The sequence below is a fragment of the Neofelis nebulosa genome, chromosome 15 (genome assembly GCF_028018385.1).
Source record: "Neofelis nebulosa isolate mNeoNeb1 chromosome 15, mNeoNeb1.pri, whole genome shotgun sequence".
NCBI lineage: Eukaryota > Metazoa > Chordata > Mammalia > Carnivora > Felidae > Neofelis > Neofelis nebulosa.
Genome location: NC_080796.1, coordinates 42,821,061 through 42,837,286, shown reverse-complemented (window position 1 = coordinate 42,837,286; position 16,226 = coordinate 42,821,061). Strand labels below are relative to the sequence as shown.

Sequence of the window (16,226 nt, the reverse complement as noted above, 5' to 3'; positions counted from 1 at the left end):
TAGAGTCAGGCATGCCTGAAGATATGACCTTTAGTCTTGCAGCAGCAACTCAGGAATAGTTATAAATTACCCCTGTCAGATACAAGATAAATGAAAGGCCTGTGTACTGGACTAAGCACAAAACTCATTGTCAAGTTTGTTTAATGAGTGATTGGAAACTAATGAAATGGAGCTGCCCTGGAAAGTGGGGGTTAGTCACATAGACCTGAGGAGATTAGACTAAACAGTTATGTTCATATGGCTTGATATAAAAGCTGAAGGGACCTCAGCAACTTCCCTAAGCTGAAGTTGTTTGTATCCAGTCAACTTTGTTCCTCGTGACTACACACACCCAGTGTGCAGAATGATTGGGACATCCAAAGCTGTACTTAGGGATCATGAGACCACTGCTATGTTATTGTTATTTGTGCCATGATGCTTGACCTGTAAACTTTCTTAAAGATAACCAACCTTAGCACTTGATGAAGCCTACTGTGAATCCTGAGCTTGACTGTCAATCTGAAATTAAGACCACAATTTTTGGTAAAGCAGAGAGGATGTCACACATACATTATTTTATTTAATCCTCACAATGCTCCAAAGAAGTTAGAAATATTCACCATTTCCATTTTGCAGATGAGAAAATACAGAGTTTGAGTGAAATGGGTCAGGGTCATATAGCTTACAATTGAAATGAACTATTTCTCATTTCTTACATATTTTCAAAACTGATTTCTCTCTAAGAAGCATATATTTTCAGCACCTTAGAAACAGAAAATATTTACTTAATATTTTTGTCAATAAATAGCTCCTTCTCTTAGCAGGAGCTCTGTGACTTAAAATTTGTTAGAATCACCTATATTATTTTTAAATAAAATTTAGTATCAATAATATTCTATTTTATGATTATTAAAGATTTTTGCCTACTTTTTTTCCTACATCACATATATGTTATACCTGACATACAATTTGACATTCTGTATGGTTTTTTTTTACTTATATTTTGGGGGAGACAAAATTTAACTTTTTTTGAGAAAGAGAGAGAGTGTGTGTGCACGCGTGTGCACGTGCAAACCAGAGAGGGGTGGAGAAGAAGGGAGACAAAGAGTCCCAAGCAGACTCTATGCCCAGTGTGAGCCCATTGCCAGGGCTTCAGGACCTCAAGATTGTGACCTGAGCCAAAATCAAGAGTCAGACACGTAACCGACTGAGCCACACAGGCACCCCAAAAGTTACCTTTTGAATAAGTTGTTGACATCCTTTCCCCCTTTCCTTGCCATCTAGAGTAAATTTGGTTTTATTTGCTCATCTCTCCTACTCCTCCCCCAACCTCTGTGACTCGTTTTATCCATTCCAGCTTTATTCCTGGGTTTTTCTGATGCAAAATTAATATAATGGGGAAAGAGAGAAATGAGATTTGAGAATCCAAGACAGGAGACTTTTATTGAGATTTTTTTCAAAGAGGAAGAAAAGGGAGGAAACTATGAGGCTTTTAGGAGGAAGGATATTTGGGAAGGCTGAGAGATTGGACCTGGGGAAGTGGGGAGAGATGGTGAGAACATAAACATGGAGAAAGAGGTTTTTTGAAGTTTTTTCTATGCATTATATTCTGTATTTCTATGTGTTTCTTAACAGGCACCACAAAATATTTAAATTGCTTTAATTTTGGTTACTGGATTGTGTTTCTATCTTTGAAAGTGACCCTAGATACTGGAGCGTAAAGCAAAACAATTTATGTTTCAAATATTTTCTTAGTACAAATGCTGAAGTACAAATGTATCCATGTGTTTGATTGATTTCATTAGAACAATTAGGACAAATGCTGAAGTACAAATGTACCCGTATTTTTTATTGATTTCGTTAAGGCTATTTCTAATTTCTCAGTATATACAAATGTTATTTATGGCTACTTTGGCATGTTAATCTTTGCCCTCGTTTTCAGTTATTATTTTCTTAGTAGAGTTACTGAGTCATTAGGTATGTACATTCATATTTAAGGCTTTGATCTATAAGGTAAAAATTTTTTATAGACTTTCTCTCTAGACTTTTTCTGTTTCCTGTTCCTATCATAGTAAATAGTAAGTAGTCCACAGTAAATAGTCCATAGTATGGGCTCAGTGATAGTTATTAGCAAGTAAGAACTCAACTCTTCCTCTCCTAATTGGGTGTTTCCATTGAACTTTGGAAGGGTATCTCCAACTGCCTCATGGACATCTTCACCTGAATGTCCCCCTTATATTTCAAAATCAAAATTTCAATTTCTAAGTATTCATCCTGCATCCTTTACTGCATTTACTATTTGAGATGATGTCATACCATGTAAGATTTAGAAGCCTAGAAATCATCATCCACTATACACCCTTTCCCTCTCACTCATTTCTTATCAAATGCTAATCTGATTTTCCCCTAAATATTCTATGTCCACCCCTGTTTCTTCCTGTTTACTCTGGCCACAATGTTTCAGGTCCCCATCACTTTATACGAAGTCTTTCTACCTACAGCCTTGCCCCTACTTAGTACATCCTCGTTGTGGCCAAGGCTGAACATTCAGTGCTCCTTTTTAAAGTCCTTCAGTGTCTTCCCATCATTTTCAGTGGCACTCCCCATTATGTGTGCAGAGAGTAGGTTATAGGACTTCCAGGGCTGCAGGAGGCATCACATGGTCATCTTTGGTTGTCAACCATCCTGACAATGTGAGCAAGTGTGGCAGTCATGTATTATCCTTTCTCTGTGGGCCATGATGGGAAAACACCTGGACAACTCTAACAAGAGGATGACTTTTCATGATCACATTTAAAGCCTTTTCTTACATGGACCCCACCCATACCCCCTCATCTCACATCAATTCCCCACTGGTGCATTTTTCTGTTAATGGGTCCCAAATGCACTGTGCCTTGGTGGCTTCTTGCTTTTTCTTACCCGTCACTCCCCTACTCTCCTCACTTCTTCCCTCATACCACTCTTTGCCATACTTTGAGAAGCAATAATCTTCCAACTCCTGTTTTGTTAAACTATGGATTAGCTATTCCTGGGGGGTACCCGGGAATAACTGAATCATAACATTTGGACTTGGAACCCATAAAAAATCCACCACTTAAATCACCCCCATGTGTTTATTTTACACATTGTATAAGACATTACCGTACACAAAACCTCATTGATTGATATAGTTTGCAAAACATGACTAATATGTGCCATAAAATAGCAAAATCAAATAGAGTTAAATAAAAACTTCATTAAAATATTTGCAAGAAAAAGAATAAGAATGCTACTCTTCATTTAAAAAAATAAACAGCTATGTTGATGGTAGGGATTATAATTGACCCTAAGAATTAATGAGATGTATCTTTGTGATAACCTGTACTGTAAGCAATTCCAATTTTAGAGTAAAAAATGATTACATTTTAGATTACCTATTAGAGTAAATAAAAATGCCTTAGAGACAATGAGAAAGAAGGAAATCATGCCATTTGCAGCAACATGGATGGAACTGGAAGGTATTATACTGAGTGAAATAAGTCAGTCAGAGAAGGACAGATATCATATGTTTTCACTCACATGTGGAACTTGAGAAATTTAACAGACCATGGGGAAGGGAAGGGGAAAAAATAGTTACAAACAGAGAGGGAGGGAAGCAAACCATAAGAGACTCTTAAATACAGAGAACAAACTGAGGGTGGATGGGGGGGGTGGGGGAGAGAGGAAAATGGGTGAAAGGCATTGATGGGTGTTGTATGCAAGCCAATTTGACAATAAGTTATACTTAAAAAAATGCCTTAGAGAAATGGGCCTGATAGCATACATGGTCAGTATGATATTTGGATTTTGTAAAGCCAGTTTATTCCTCAAGTTTATGGTTCCTTGAAATTCTATCATCATCTCACAACAAATTCCCTTTGAAGATATACAATATGTTGATATTTGAAATTATACTTGTAGCACATGCTCTGGTGATGAATGATGTGGAGAACAAAGGCAAAAAAAATGTAGAAAAAACATTAAATTTCCTTACAACTTACAGCCTATTGACAAGTCCTTGAGATAGGCAGGATGACCTTCCTTCAGGAACTCAACTTCCTCATTGTTAGTATTTTGCTAAAGGCAAAAGACAACCTTAGCTTGACATTAGCTTGACCTCCAGGATCCTGTGAGTCTTCTTTAACATATAAAAATCCCTTTGGAAACTTCCTTTATCTCTATCCCCCAAGATATATGTTAGCAATCATCCTCTAAACACATGGCCTTCTGATACACATCTGAAGGGTCTCATGACTAAAGTTTTATGAGACAGCAGAAAATGTCCCTTCAAGGTCCTGGAACCTTGCTTCCAAATTCCTTAGAGACTTGCACTATCCCTAACCCCCTCCCAACCTGAAAGTATGTAATCAATCGCTCCTCACAAACCCAGTGCAGCTCTTTCTGTCCATGGGTTCTGTCCCCATGCTTTAATAAAACCACTTTTTTTGCATCAAAGACGTCTCAAGAATTCTTTCTTGACCATTCATTCCCAGACCCCAACATTTTACATCAATGGATACATGATATATAATTTTTATTTAATACCTTTTAAAAAAAATTTTAATGTTTATTTATTTGAGAGAGAGAGAGAGAGACAGAGTGTCAGCAGGGGAGGGGCAGAGAGAGAGAGAGAGAGACAGAATCTGAAGCAAGCTCCAGGCTCTGGGCTGTCAGCACAGAGCCCGATGTGGGGCTTGAACCCATATTTGCATTAATGTTTTCCTTCACAAAGCCAAAAGTCTGGATGCAGAGCTCTCATGCTGTATCTATATAAAGGCTATGTAATTCTGGGGGGACCAAAATTTTTAAATTGCCCAATGTTGAAAAGGTCTCATGAATACTGGAATCAGTATTTCCAAATTCTGACTGTGTGATGTGGTATATTGAAAAGTACATTAAACAAACAAACAAACAAAATAGATGTTTGAGTGAGCTATTCAGTGAATGGCTTTACTTTTCCTCTCTAAGCCTTAGATTTCTATGCAAAATGGAATAATTGTCTTTTTTGCAAGCTTTTTTGCAAGTATTAAATGAGATAAACTGTGTAAACTACTCAGTGTAAGGCCTGACAAAGACCGGTAACTAAGTTTAGTTGTACCTGACATCCAAGGAAAGTAGGATTCATAGAATCCCGGGATTTAAAAATAAGTAAGATTCTAGAGATTTATTCGATCCAAACACAAGCAATAGGACAATAAATGGGTAGGACTTAATGGGTTCCTTCTGCTTTTGACACTGAGTCCCTCAATACGGACACGTTTGCATCTCTTATTTTTTTTTTTCTTCCAAGCCTAGAGAAACAGCAAGTTCATGCAAACTTGCCTCAGTTGGAGGGCTTAGTTCAACACCTCAAGTGGTCCCAGCAGCTAGTTAGCTGGCTCCTGCAGCTGAGCAGAAAATTAAATAGCGTATATATATGCCCTGGTTTCAGTGCTCCATAGAGGGTTGCATAAAGGGAGCCAGAAGACAAAATAAATTAGATATAATGAGGCTAGTTAGGAGAAGAAAATTTCTACTTATTCCTACAATTATTTAGGTTAACAAACAGGGAAAATAATTCTTTAATTATTTTACAATTATCTTAGGAGAAAATGTAGAGATATAGTCCGTAATGTAATAGGCAGATTGCAGCAGCTTCTCTTTATTTATTTATTTATTTATTTTCCAATATATGAAATTTATTGTCAAATTGGTTTCCATACAACACCCAGTGCTCATCCCAAAAGGTGCCCTCCTCAATACCCATCACCTCCCCTCCCCTCCCTCCCACCCCCCATCAACCCTCAGTTTGTTCTCAGTTTTTAACAGTCTCTTATGCTTTGGCTCTCTCCCACTCTAAGCTCTTTTTTTTTTTTTCCTTCCCCTCCCCCATGGGTTTCTGTTAAGTTTCTCAGGATCCACATAAGAGTGAAACCATATGGTATCTGTCTTTCTCTGTATGGCTTATTTCACTTAGCATCACACTCTCCAGTTCCATCCACGTTGCTACAAAGGGCCATATTTCATTCTTTCTCATTGCCACGTAGTACTCCATTGTGTATATAAACCACAATTTCTTTATCCATTCATCAGTTGATGGACATTTAGGCTCTTTCCATAATTTGGCTATTGTTGAGAGTGTGCAGCAGCTTCTCTTAAGGCTTTTCATCCATAAAGTATTAAACATGAAGGCCCCTGCTGAGGTAGCCCAATGCCTTAGCAGGCCTCCATAAGCAAACCAAAACCTACATCTGTAACGCCTCAAAGTTAAGAAATCAAAACCTGGGTGGCTCAGTCGCTTAAGCACCGATTTCAGTTTAGGTCATGATCTCGCAGTTCATGAGTTCAAGCCCCACATCCTGCTCTCTGCTGTCAGCATGGAGCCTCCTTTGGATTCTCTGTCTCCCTCTTTCTCTGTTCCACCATGTTCTCTCTCTCTCTTTCTCTCTCAAAAATAAATAAACCTTAAAAAAAAAGAGAGAGAAATCAAAACCTGAGGACCACCAATCACAGTCAACTGGGTTTTCCCAAATAAAGGCAACAGCTTAAAGTATTAGCCAATCAAACAATTTCCTTACTTTGCTTCCACCTGCTGTCCATAAAAGTCCTTCACCTAGCTCTTGTCAGGGAAATGCTCCTGTTTCCCATTTGGCACGGCCTGATTCAAATGGATTTTCCTAAAATAAAATTTTTATTTGTCTCAGTTCTTCTTTTAACAACACTTCTTATAATAGTGTGTTTGTTGCAGTTTTTAGGCATTGATACCTAAAATGTAAAGCCTTGCATTTTTATTTCTCTTCTCTTTTGCTACCCAACCTCTGGTAGAGATGTGTGATTTTGTGATATGCCTTCGTCCATAGTTCCCGGCACATAGCTCCTAAAACTCTTGTAATTTCCCAAGAGGCATCGGAGCATTGTTTTTACAATATTTGGGCTTTTGTCCTTGGTTCCCGAAATCGTTTCAAAGCAATAAAGTTGAAAGGAGTGGCTTGTTAAATCATAGTAAGCCCTCTAAACACACCAGTGGTTGTTAAGTAGGTGATTTTTGGAAAACCCCTAGATAACCACAGGATGCGGGCTGGTTGCCTGGGGAACCAACTGTGTAATTAGGTGGTTGGAACTTTCAGCCCCATCACCTGATCCCTGGGGAAGGGAAAAGACCTGGAGGTTGATTTAATCAGCAATGGTCAATGATTTAATTGTCCTGACTATACAATGAAGCCTCAATAAAAAACCCTAACTGGAGGAGTTTGGAGAGCTTCCGGGTTACTAAACACGTGGAGGTTCCTGGAGAGGGCACAAAACCTCTGCATCCTTTTCCACCTTCCATGTCTTGCCCTAGGCCTCTCTTCCATCTGTGCCAGAGTTGTATCCTTGTAGAGTAAATCAGAATCTGGTAAGTAAACTGTTTTGTTTTTGGGTTTTTTTTTCCTGAGTTCCATAAGCCACTCTAGCAAATTACCAAACCTGAGAAAGTAGACGTGGGAACTTCTGATTCACAGCCAGTCTGTCAGAAGCACAAGTGACAACTGGACTTGCAATTGGTGTGTGAAGTGGGGGTGGTGGGGGTGGGTGGGCTTGGGAGACGGAGACCTTAACCTGTGCAGTTGGCACCGATCGCAGGTACATAGTATCAGAATTGAACTGAATTATGGGATGCCCAGCTGGTATCCACAGAGAATTGGAGAATCACTTGGTGAGGGAAAACACACACAATTTGTGGACAGAAGGGTTGACGTATTGGGTGTGAGTAAAGTAGTGAGTACAGAGAGAAACAGCTTTTCCTTTCAAGGTTCTAGTGATAAATCAAGATGAAGACACATAGGAATTTATAACATACAAACTGGGTGTGCCATTCCCCAAATTTGAATTGAAATTAACATCAAACCATAATTTTATTAGGGCCAATTATGTCAGAGCAAGCTGGATTGTATTCCCTTTCAGAAAACATTTCTTTATATCACAAGACTAGTTTGACCTTTTGACCTAAATTTTCTATCTCTACATCTGGAAAGAATGCCCAGATCAATGCTTAGACATCTGGCAATATCTCAAAGTGTGATTATTCTCTTAGACCACAATGTGTACCTTTATACCTCTGTCCACTCCACTGTAGTATGGATATTCTTGGAGAATAAAGGTCTTTTCTATAGTCAATACCTAACTCATATTTAATTGCTTAAAAAAATATTTGTTGAAATGTTTGTCAATGTCATTTAAATCGTATGATTCATTATTCATTCACTTTAAATAACCATCCCCAATGGTTATTTAAATAAAGTTGTTTAGAAATATCTTCCTGTAGCCACTGGGTGGCTCAGTTGGTTGAGTGCCTGACTCAGTTTCTGCTCCGTTCATGATTTCATGGTTCATGAGCTTGAACCCAGCATCAGGCTCTGCACTGACAGTGTGGAGCTTGCTTAGGATTCTCTCTCCTCTTTCTCTACCTCACCCCTACTCACATGCACATGCTCTCTCTCTTTCTCTCAAAATAAATTAATTAATTAAAAATATATGTATTAAAAAAAAGAAAAGAAATATCTTCCTGGAAGTTGGAAACAAGAGAAAAATGAAGTAGACTATATTACTTGCTTCAAACATTTTCTGCCATAATACATCCCTGGTCCAATGACATCAGGCTTAGCCACACAACCCGCTTTGGACAGGGAAATGTGAGCCAAAGTGACGTAAGCCACCTACAAGCTAAAGGTTTGAGAGACTTTACATGGTTCTACCATCGCTGTTTTCCCTCTGCCCTGAAAACGCCACTTTCTGGAAAGGAATTTCCCCTTCCACTTGTGTGCCCAGATGAAAAAGACACATGAGGTTGCAATCAAACTGTACGGTGGAAACAAAATATAAATCTTTTTTGTTGTAAACCACAGAAATGTTGGGTCTGTTTGTTACTGTAGTGTAACCTAGCGAAAGCTAGCTCATAGGGGATGAGATTACTAAAAATACTCTTGTAAAACTCTAAGATTCAACCATTTAAAATAATCATGGAATCATCAAATGTAGATCTCAAAGAAAACTTGGTCATTATGTAACCTGCCCCCCCTCACTTTACAAATGAGCAATTAGAGACCCGTCGGCCTCAATGATGCATTCATCGACAGGCAACTGACTGTTGGACCAGGGCCTGAATCTGAATGTTCTGACCCTCCTTATTTAAAAATTGATGCTGACTGTAAATAATTACCCTTCAACTACATTTACGAGGAAGGATAACTAAAATTATAGAGATAGATGAAATCACAATGATTCGTTTACTGTGTGAAAACGTTATTGCCGCTAACTCACAGTTGATGTTTCCAACAATGATACTTGATTTGCTAAGAACTATTTTCATTCTTTCTCCTTGTGCTCAACACTACAAATCTGAGGCCAGCTGACCAGGCCATCACTTGTTGAATAGACTTGGTCTCTGTGTGACGCAGACTGACCCGTACTGAGACTGAACCATAAACGCAACCTCATTAGCCGCCTGCTCTCACCAATTTGCCTAAAGTAGACTTATTTTAAAGGGTCACAGAATTTTGAATTTAGAGAAAAGAATTATTCAATAGGAATTATCAGGACAATTATGTAAAGTACCAAAAAGACTCCAGTGAGATTAACCTAGGTTACGTAGGAGCGATTCCTGCCTCTGCAGAAATTAGTCACAAGAGTGGGCTAGCAGTTGAAACTGTAAACATGTTTAATTTGGAAAAGCTTTAAAGGTGAAATGGATACTTAGTTATCTAGGAATAATTTAAAAAAAAATAAAAAGCTTCTGACTTGTAACATTTGCCAAAATCCCTGTGATGCGATTACTTCCGCCATTACTCATTGCCGGCTAGAGTGGTTTAGTAGAGGACTTGCAAAATCCTAAACGTTTGTTTACCTTGTGGCTATTGTGAGCTAGGGTGAGTAACAGAACCTGAAAGACCTGAGTTTAAATCTTTGTTTATCACCTCATAACTGTGTTTTAAATATTTCACATAAGCTTTCTTGGCCTTCAGTGTCCTAACTGGCTTAATAATAACTTACTGTGTAGGGTCACTGTAAGAACAGACGCAGATAATAAACTGCTGACGCCTCTCCTGGTACTTTGCTCTATTTTGCTTAATCCACTCCAGCGGTGTTGAGCACTTTGCAATAGCTCAGACAATATAAGCACATTCCTGCCTCAGGACCTTTGTACTTGGCTGTTTCTTTGCCAAAATATTATTCACCTACATATCCTTATGGCTTGCCTGCTCTCTGTCTCTCATCCTTTGCTCTCCAAAGCACTTACTGCTAGCTCACAATGACACATTGTGCTTGTTTATTTCGTCTCTCTTATTCCATTAAAATATAAACTTTACAATAGCATGGATTTTGGTCTCTTTGTTGACATCCTCAGAGCCTAAAACAGTATCAGCCATGTAGACTTAAAAATATTTGTTGAATAAATGAAGTCATTGGATAAAAAAAAAAAAAAAACCTTTTAATATTTATTAATTATCCCGTCTTGAGGCTAGGGACAACTAATCTTACCTTGATTTCCCTCTAGAACCAGTAAACTTGCTGTTGCACCCAGCCAAAACCATTCAGTTCTAGTCATGCCCATTCCTACCACAGTGTCCTTTCTCATTCTGTGCCCCTTTTATTGTTATCATTGGCTTGAATTTTCCATTTAATAGAGAACAAAGGAAAAGCTAGGGAGTATATGAAAACCTACCTAACACATTGCTGTAAAACTTTGGAGAGGTTGCCTTCATTTTATTAAAATGGGAAAGAAATTCTAGAAGATTGATTTAAAAGCATTAACATTGTCAACAAATAGGATCTAGGGGCACCTGGGTGGCTCTGTCGGTGAAACGTCTGGCTCTTGGTTTCGGCTCAGGTAATGGTCTCACAGTTTTGTGGGCTTGAGCCTTGTGTCGGGCTCTGCACTGACAGTGTGAAGTCTATTTGGGATTCTCTCTCTCCCCCTCTCTCTCTCTGCCCCTCCCCCACTTGCACTGTCTGTGTCTCAAAATAAATAAACTTAAAAACAATAGGATCTAGAGCTAGATGACTGAGTTGCTTTCCTTCTCTAATTTCACTGTTATGCAAAAACATAAGAGGAAAATAAAGAAAGGCATGTTCATAAACACAACAAATAATGTGTGCAGAGTAAAGTAATGTATAACTAGTGTTTTAAGCCAATAATGGTAATATTTTGGTGCCCCAAATAACAAATACAGTTTCTGAAAGAGAAGCAGGTTAAAGTAACAAACATTTATTTAGGTAAAAGAGCTAGGCTATTTGTCTCAAGAAAATATGGAAACACATTTATGCCCAATCCTAGTGCCACTCTCTATATTAGTCAGACTCTAACTTAATTTCATAGGGCAAATCCATGTAGGAGAAAATTTCTTTTTTTTTCTCTTTTTTAAACTGTTTGTTTATGAGAGAGAGCGAGCAAGAGAGAGAGACAGAGTGCAAGCAGGGGAGGGGCAGAGAGAGACAGGGAGACACAGAATCTGAAGCAGGCTCCAGGCTTTGAGCCATCAGCACAGAGCCTGACACGGGGATTGAAATCTCGAACTGTGAGATCATGACCTGAGCCGGTCAGAGACTTAACTGACTGAGCCACCCAGGCGCCCCCTGTGGGAGAAAATTTCTGAGCACTCAATTCAAACCAAAAAGTTGACCATGTAGAAGGTGGGGATAGTGTCAAGAAAGATGAAAAAAAGAGCAAAATATGACCATACTGTATTGACCACTTGCCATGTTTTAAAAATCCTTTTATAACTCAATTCACATATATGAAGTTACTTTCACCCAATAAAAGTGGAATTAATCAAGCAAGTTCATCATATATCAGAGTTTTACTCATAGTAGATACTATGGGATGAATTGTGTCTCCTGAGAAGGTATGTTGAAGCCCTAACTCCTAGGACCTGTAGTTGTGACTTTATTTGTAAATAAGGTCTTTGTAGATATAATCAAGGTGATATTATTAGGATGGGTCCTGATCCAATATGACTGATACCATTATAAGAAGAATAAAAGAGACACATATAGACAAAGGGAGAACAGCAAGTACTTAGAGATTGGAGTGATCAGCTGTAAAACCAAGGGATGCCAAGGACTAAAGACCACCACCAGATGCTAGGAAGAGGCAAGGAAGGATTTTACACAAGAGCCTGGGAGGAAGCATGGCCCTGCTGACACCTTGATTTCAGACTTCTGGCCTCCAAAACCATGAGAAAATACATTTCTGTTGGTTAAGCCACCAGGTTTATGGTACTTTGCTACAGCTGCCCAAGGAAATGAATACCCTAGCCCAAAACTGGAAGAACCCAAGATAACTTTCACTAGGTGGCTGAATAAACAAACTGGTACATCTATACAATGATAAAAAAAAAAAAGAAATGAGTCGAGTCACAAAAAGACATGCAGGGCCTTAACTGAATATTGCAACTTGAAAGAAGCTAGTCTGATTTTATGATTCCAGTTATATGGCATCCTGTAAAAGACAAAACTACAGACAATAAAATAATCAGTAGTTGCCTGGGGGTTGGGGCAGGAAGGAAGGGTCAAAAAAAGTAAAGCACGGGGAGTTTTAGAGTAGTAAAACTATTCGTATAACACTGTAATGAATTGTCAAAACCTACAGAACTTAAGAGCACAATGGGAGAACCTTACTGCATGCAAATTTTAGAAATCCTTTGGAAGGTCAGGGGATTCCAGGAAGGAATGTAGAGTGTGACACAACAATCTAGCTGTACTACAAATGTATGAAACAATCACACAGAAGGAGGTGAGGGAAAGGGCGCTGACGTAAGTAGCATTGGAAACAAGTAGAGTGTTAAGATTAAAGACAAAAGGAAATGTACATAAGTACTGTGCTCAAATTGATAGTTATTTCTACAGGATTGTGGGCTAAGAATCTGATGCTGCCATATACTTTATATACTTCTTAAACTGTATTTCCTGAATTTAAATAAGTAAATGGATGGCAGATGGTAGAAACCAAATTTCTCACTGTTAGAGTGGGAATTTACAGATAAGCAAGGTGAGGAAGCTAGAATAATCCATGTGATAATAAAGTTAGCGGCATTAGTATTAACTCATATCTAACTTATTATGTACCAATGTACATAAAAGTATATTTATAAATAAATTGTATATAAATATATACGCAAATGTGTATATATGTGTATACATCTGTACACATGTGTTAATATATACACAGTTACTTCTATGCTCTGTCAGCTAAGGTGGTCTAAACAAATGATACCCCAGTGACAACAAGCATACCTTACATTTAGGTCTTGGTTTGTATTGTCATTCTCTAGTAGAAAGGAACCAGGGCCTGTTGGAATAAGGGCTTAGGCTAGGGCTGCCACAGGAAATATATAAGATAAGTCTGAAACATCCTGTAAAGCCAGAAAAGTAAGGTAGTTTTCAAAAAGCATATCGACAGAGGTTAAGTTAAAAGAGGACAGGAACCGACGGAAAGAACTCTGAGTGGACAAAGCTGGGACATTTCAATAACAAAGTAGTATCAGATTATAGCCCAGAATATGTAGTTAATAAGCATGGGTCCATGCAGATATCAATAAATCTTTGAGGGGCACCTGGGTGGCTCAGTCAGTTGAGTGTCCGACTTTTGGTTTCAGCTCAGGTCGTGATCTCACGGTTTGTGAGTTCAAGTCCCGTGTTGGAATTCACACTGGTGGTGGTATAGAACCTGCTTGGGATTCTCTCTCTCTCCTTCTTTCTCTGCCTATCCCCTGCTCTCTCTCTCAAAATAAATAAATTTAAAAGTAAATATTTGAATAAATGTTTGGATAAATAAATGGAGAAAAAGAATCAAATCTCCCAAGCAAAGGAATCCCAAATAATTTATGTAGATATTCTGCCCTCCAAGATGGGGAGCAGAATTCCCCACTCATTAGGTGTGGGCTCTGCATAGTGATGTCCTTCCTAAGAGTACGGACAAATACCACCTCCCAGGTGATGAAGGTCAATATCGACAGTCAGAAATCATGTTGATTGTACATATCCTTGATATGATGTAATGAGAATGATGCTTTAACTCTGTGGTCTTCCTCTCAATGACCAATAATTCCAGTCTTACCATGAGAAAAACATCAAGTAAATGCCAATACTGGAGGATCCTATAAAATACCTAATGCCTTAAGAATTGTCAAGGTCATCAGAAATAAGTAAGGCCCAAGGAACTGCCGCTGCCTGGAGGAACCTAAGGATACAGGACAACTAAATGAAACTAGTATTTTGGATGGGATACCAGAATAAAAACAAAAGATATCAGATAAAATCTAAGGAAATCTGAATCAACCATGGACTTTAGTTAATAATATGAATACTGGTTTATCAATTGCTGCAAATCAACCATACAGAGATAAGAAGTTAAGGAGAGTTTGGGAAACTAGGTGTGGGATACAGGGGACCCCTCTGTATCATCCCTTCAATATTTCTGTGAACTTAAAATTATCCTAAAATAATAGAATCAAAAAAATAATAAAGTCTATTATAAAAAAGTTAAACAATGTAAGAATTTTAAAAACCAGGCAAAAGTGTCAAGAAAACGGAAGCTATTCAACTCTTATAGCAAATGTTATAAAAATTCCATCATTAACTTATTTATTTAATGACTATTCCATGAGTGACTACCCTGAGTTAACTCAGTTGCCTCCCACTGATTTAGGATATATAGTTTGCAAAACACCCATGATTCCTAGAGTCAAGTATTATAATCTCATAACTAAAAAAGAAATAAATCAACACAAAAATGATAATTCCAAACTTTGATACCATACAAGACAAATACAAACTTCAGTGTAAGTACAGATCACAAAGCTTAAGCGAGTATGAGCAAAGATGGTGTGAATGGGGAAGAGTTACACTCTTAATTTCATTTTCTAAAAGGAGAAAACTGGGCTTCTTGGATTTCCTATAAATTAGCAGTGAAATTTAAAGGAGACCTAAGAACTGGGGCACCCGGGTGGCTCAGTCGGTTGGGTGCCGACTTCAGCTCAGGTCATGATCTCCCGGTTCCTGAGCCCATGAATTCGAGCCCCGGATCAGGCTCTGTGCTGACAGCTCAGGGCCTGGAGCCTGCTTCAAGTTCTGTGCCTCCCTCTCTCTCTGCACCTCCCCCACTCACACTCTGTCTCTCTCTCTCTCAAAAATAAATACACATTTTAAAAAATAAAGGAGGACTAAGAACTGATTTTTCTTGTCCACTTGAATTTCAAAATATGATATTGTAATACCATTAATAATTTTTGAAAATCATCAAAAATGAAAAAAGAATGCAATTCTCCCCAAAAATATGATTCCCCTAGAAGCTAAAATTAATTCTGCTGTATTATTTAGGGAACAGTGAGTAATCTTCATGAAGTATTGACTATTTTATTATAAGCTGACAAGATAATAAGTTTATGAAGAAGAAGATATATCTTTTTCTCTAATAATTATGTAGACAATTTATAACATGTTGTTGCAAAGCTGTTAACTAGCACAGTGAATACCAAACTTTTAAATGTCTCTACACATGCAGAATTTAAAGAAGAGTAGGCAATTACTCCCTAATGAATAATACCAACCTCTGACCTCAAGTATTTCATGATAATGACATTAAGATTGGATAAATCAGACCATATCTTTATAGATTATATTTGTTCTTTATACTTGAGATAGATTGAAAGGAAAATATTCTTTAAAATAACTCTATTCAGAGGTGCCTGGGTGGCTTAGTCAGTTAAGCGTCTAGCTGCAGCTCATGTCTGATCTTGCAGTTCATGAGTTCAAGCCCCGCGACGGGCTCTGTGCTGACAGCTCAGTTTTGGATTCTGTCTCCCTCTCTCTCTGCTCCTCCCCACTCACGCTCTGTCTTTCTCTCCTTCAAAAATAAATAAACATTAAAATAACTCTATTCAAATTCAGTTACTTAATAATTGCTGAGGGGTTCTAGAAGACTGGATAGCACCCCCAAAGTCATTGAAGTTATTTAAATAGCTTTAATAATAGTTCTGTTAAACCACATTTTATTTACATTCTTGACCACGCTTTGAAGTTGGGTTAAAACAATTACTTTTAAATTAATCTAAATGTGGCATTTGCATAGGAAATATGCAATTTGCCTCAAAATATATAAAAGATTAGTGAAATACTGCTATAAATGACTTTTCTGATTCATAGTTGCTTCATTGTAGTAGTTTCTTTAAAGCCCTTCATAACAGATTCATATATCAAGGTTGCACAGAGAA

General features: G+C 38.0%; 1 protein-coding gene across 3 annotated transcripts in view; it reads right to left on the bottom strand.

The window, feature by feature from the left end:
• The window catches only part of CRB1 (crumbs cell polarity complex component 1), a 208,654-nt gene that overhangs the window by 189,306 nt on the left and 3,122 nt on the right, over positions 1 to 16,226 (bottom strand). The gene's annotated exons all lie outside the window — the stretch shown is intronic.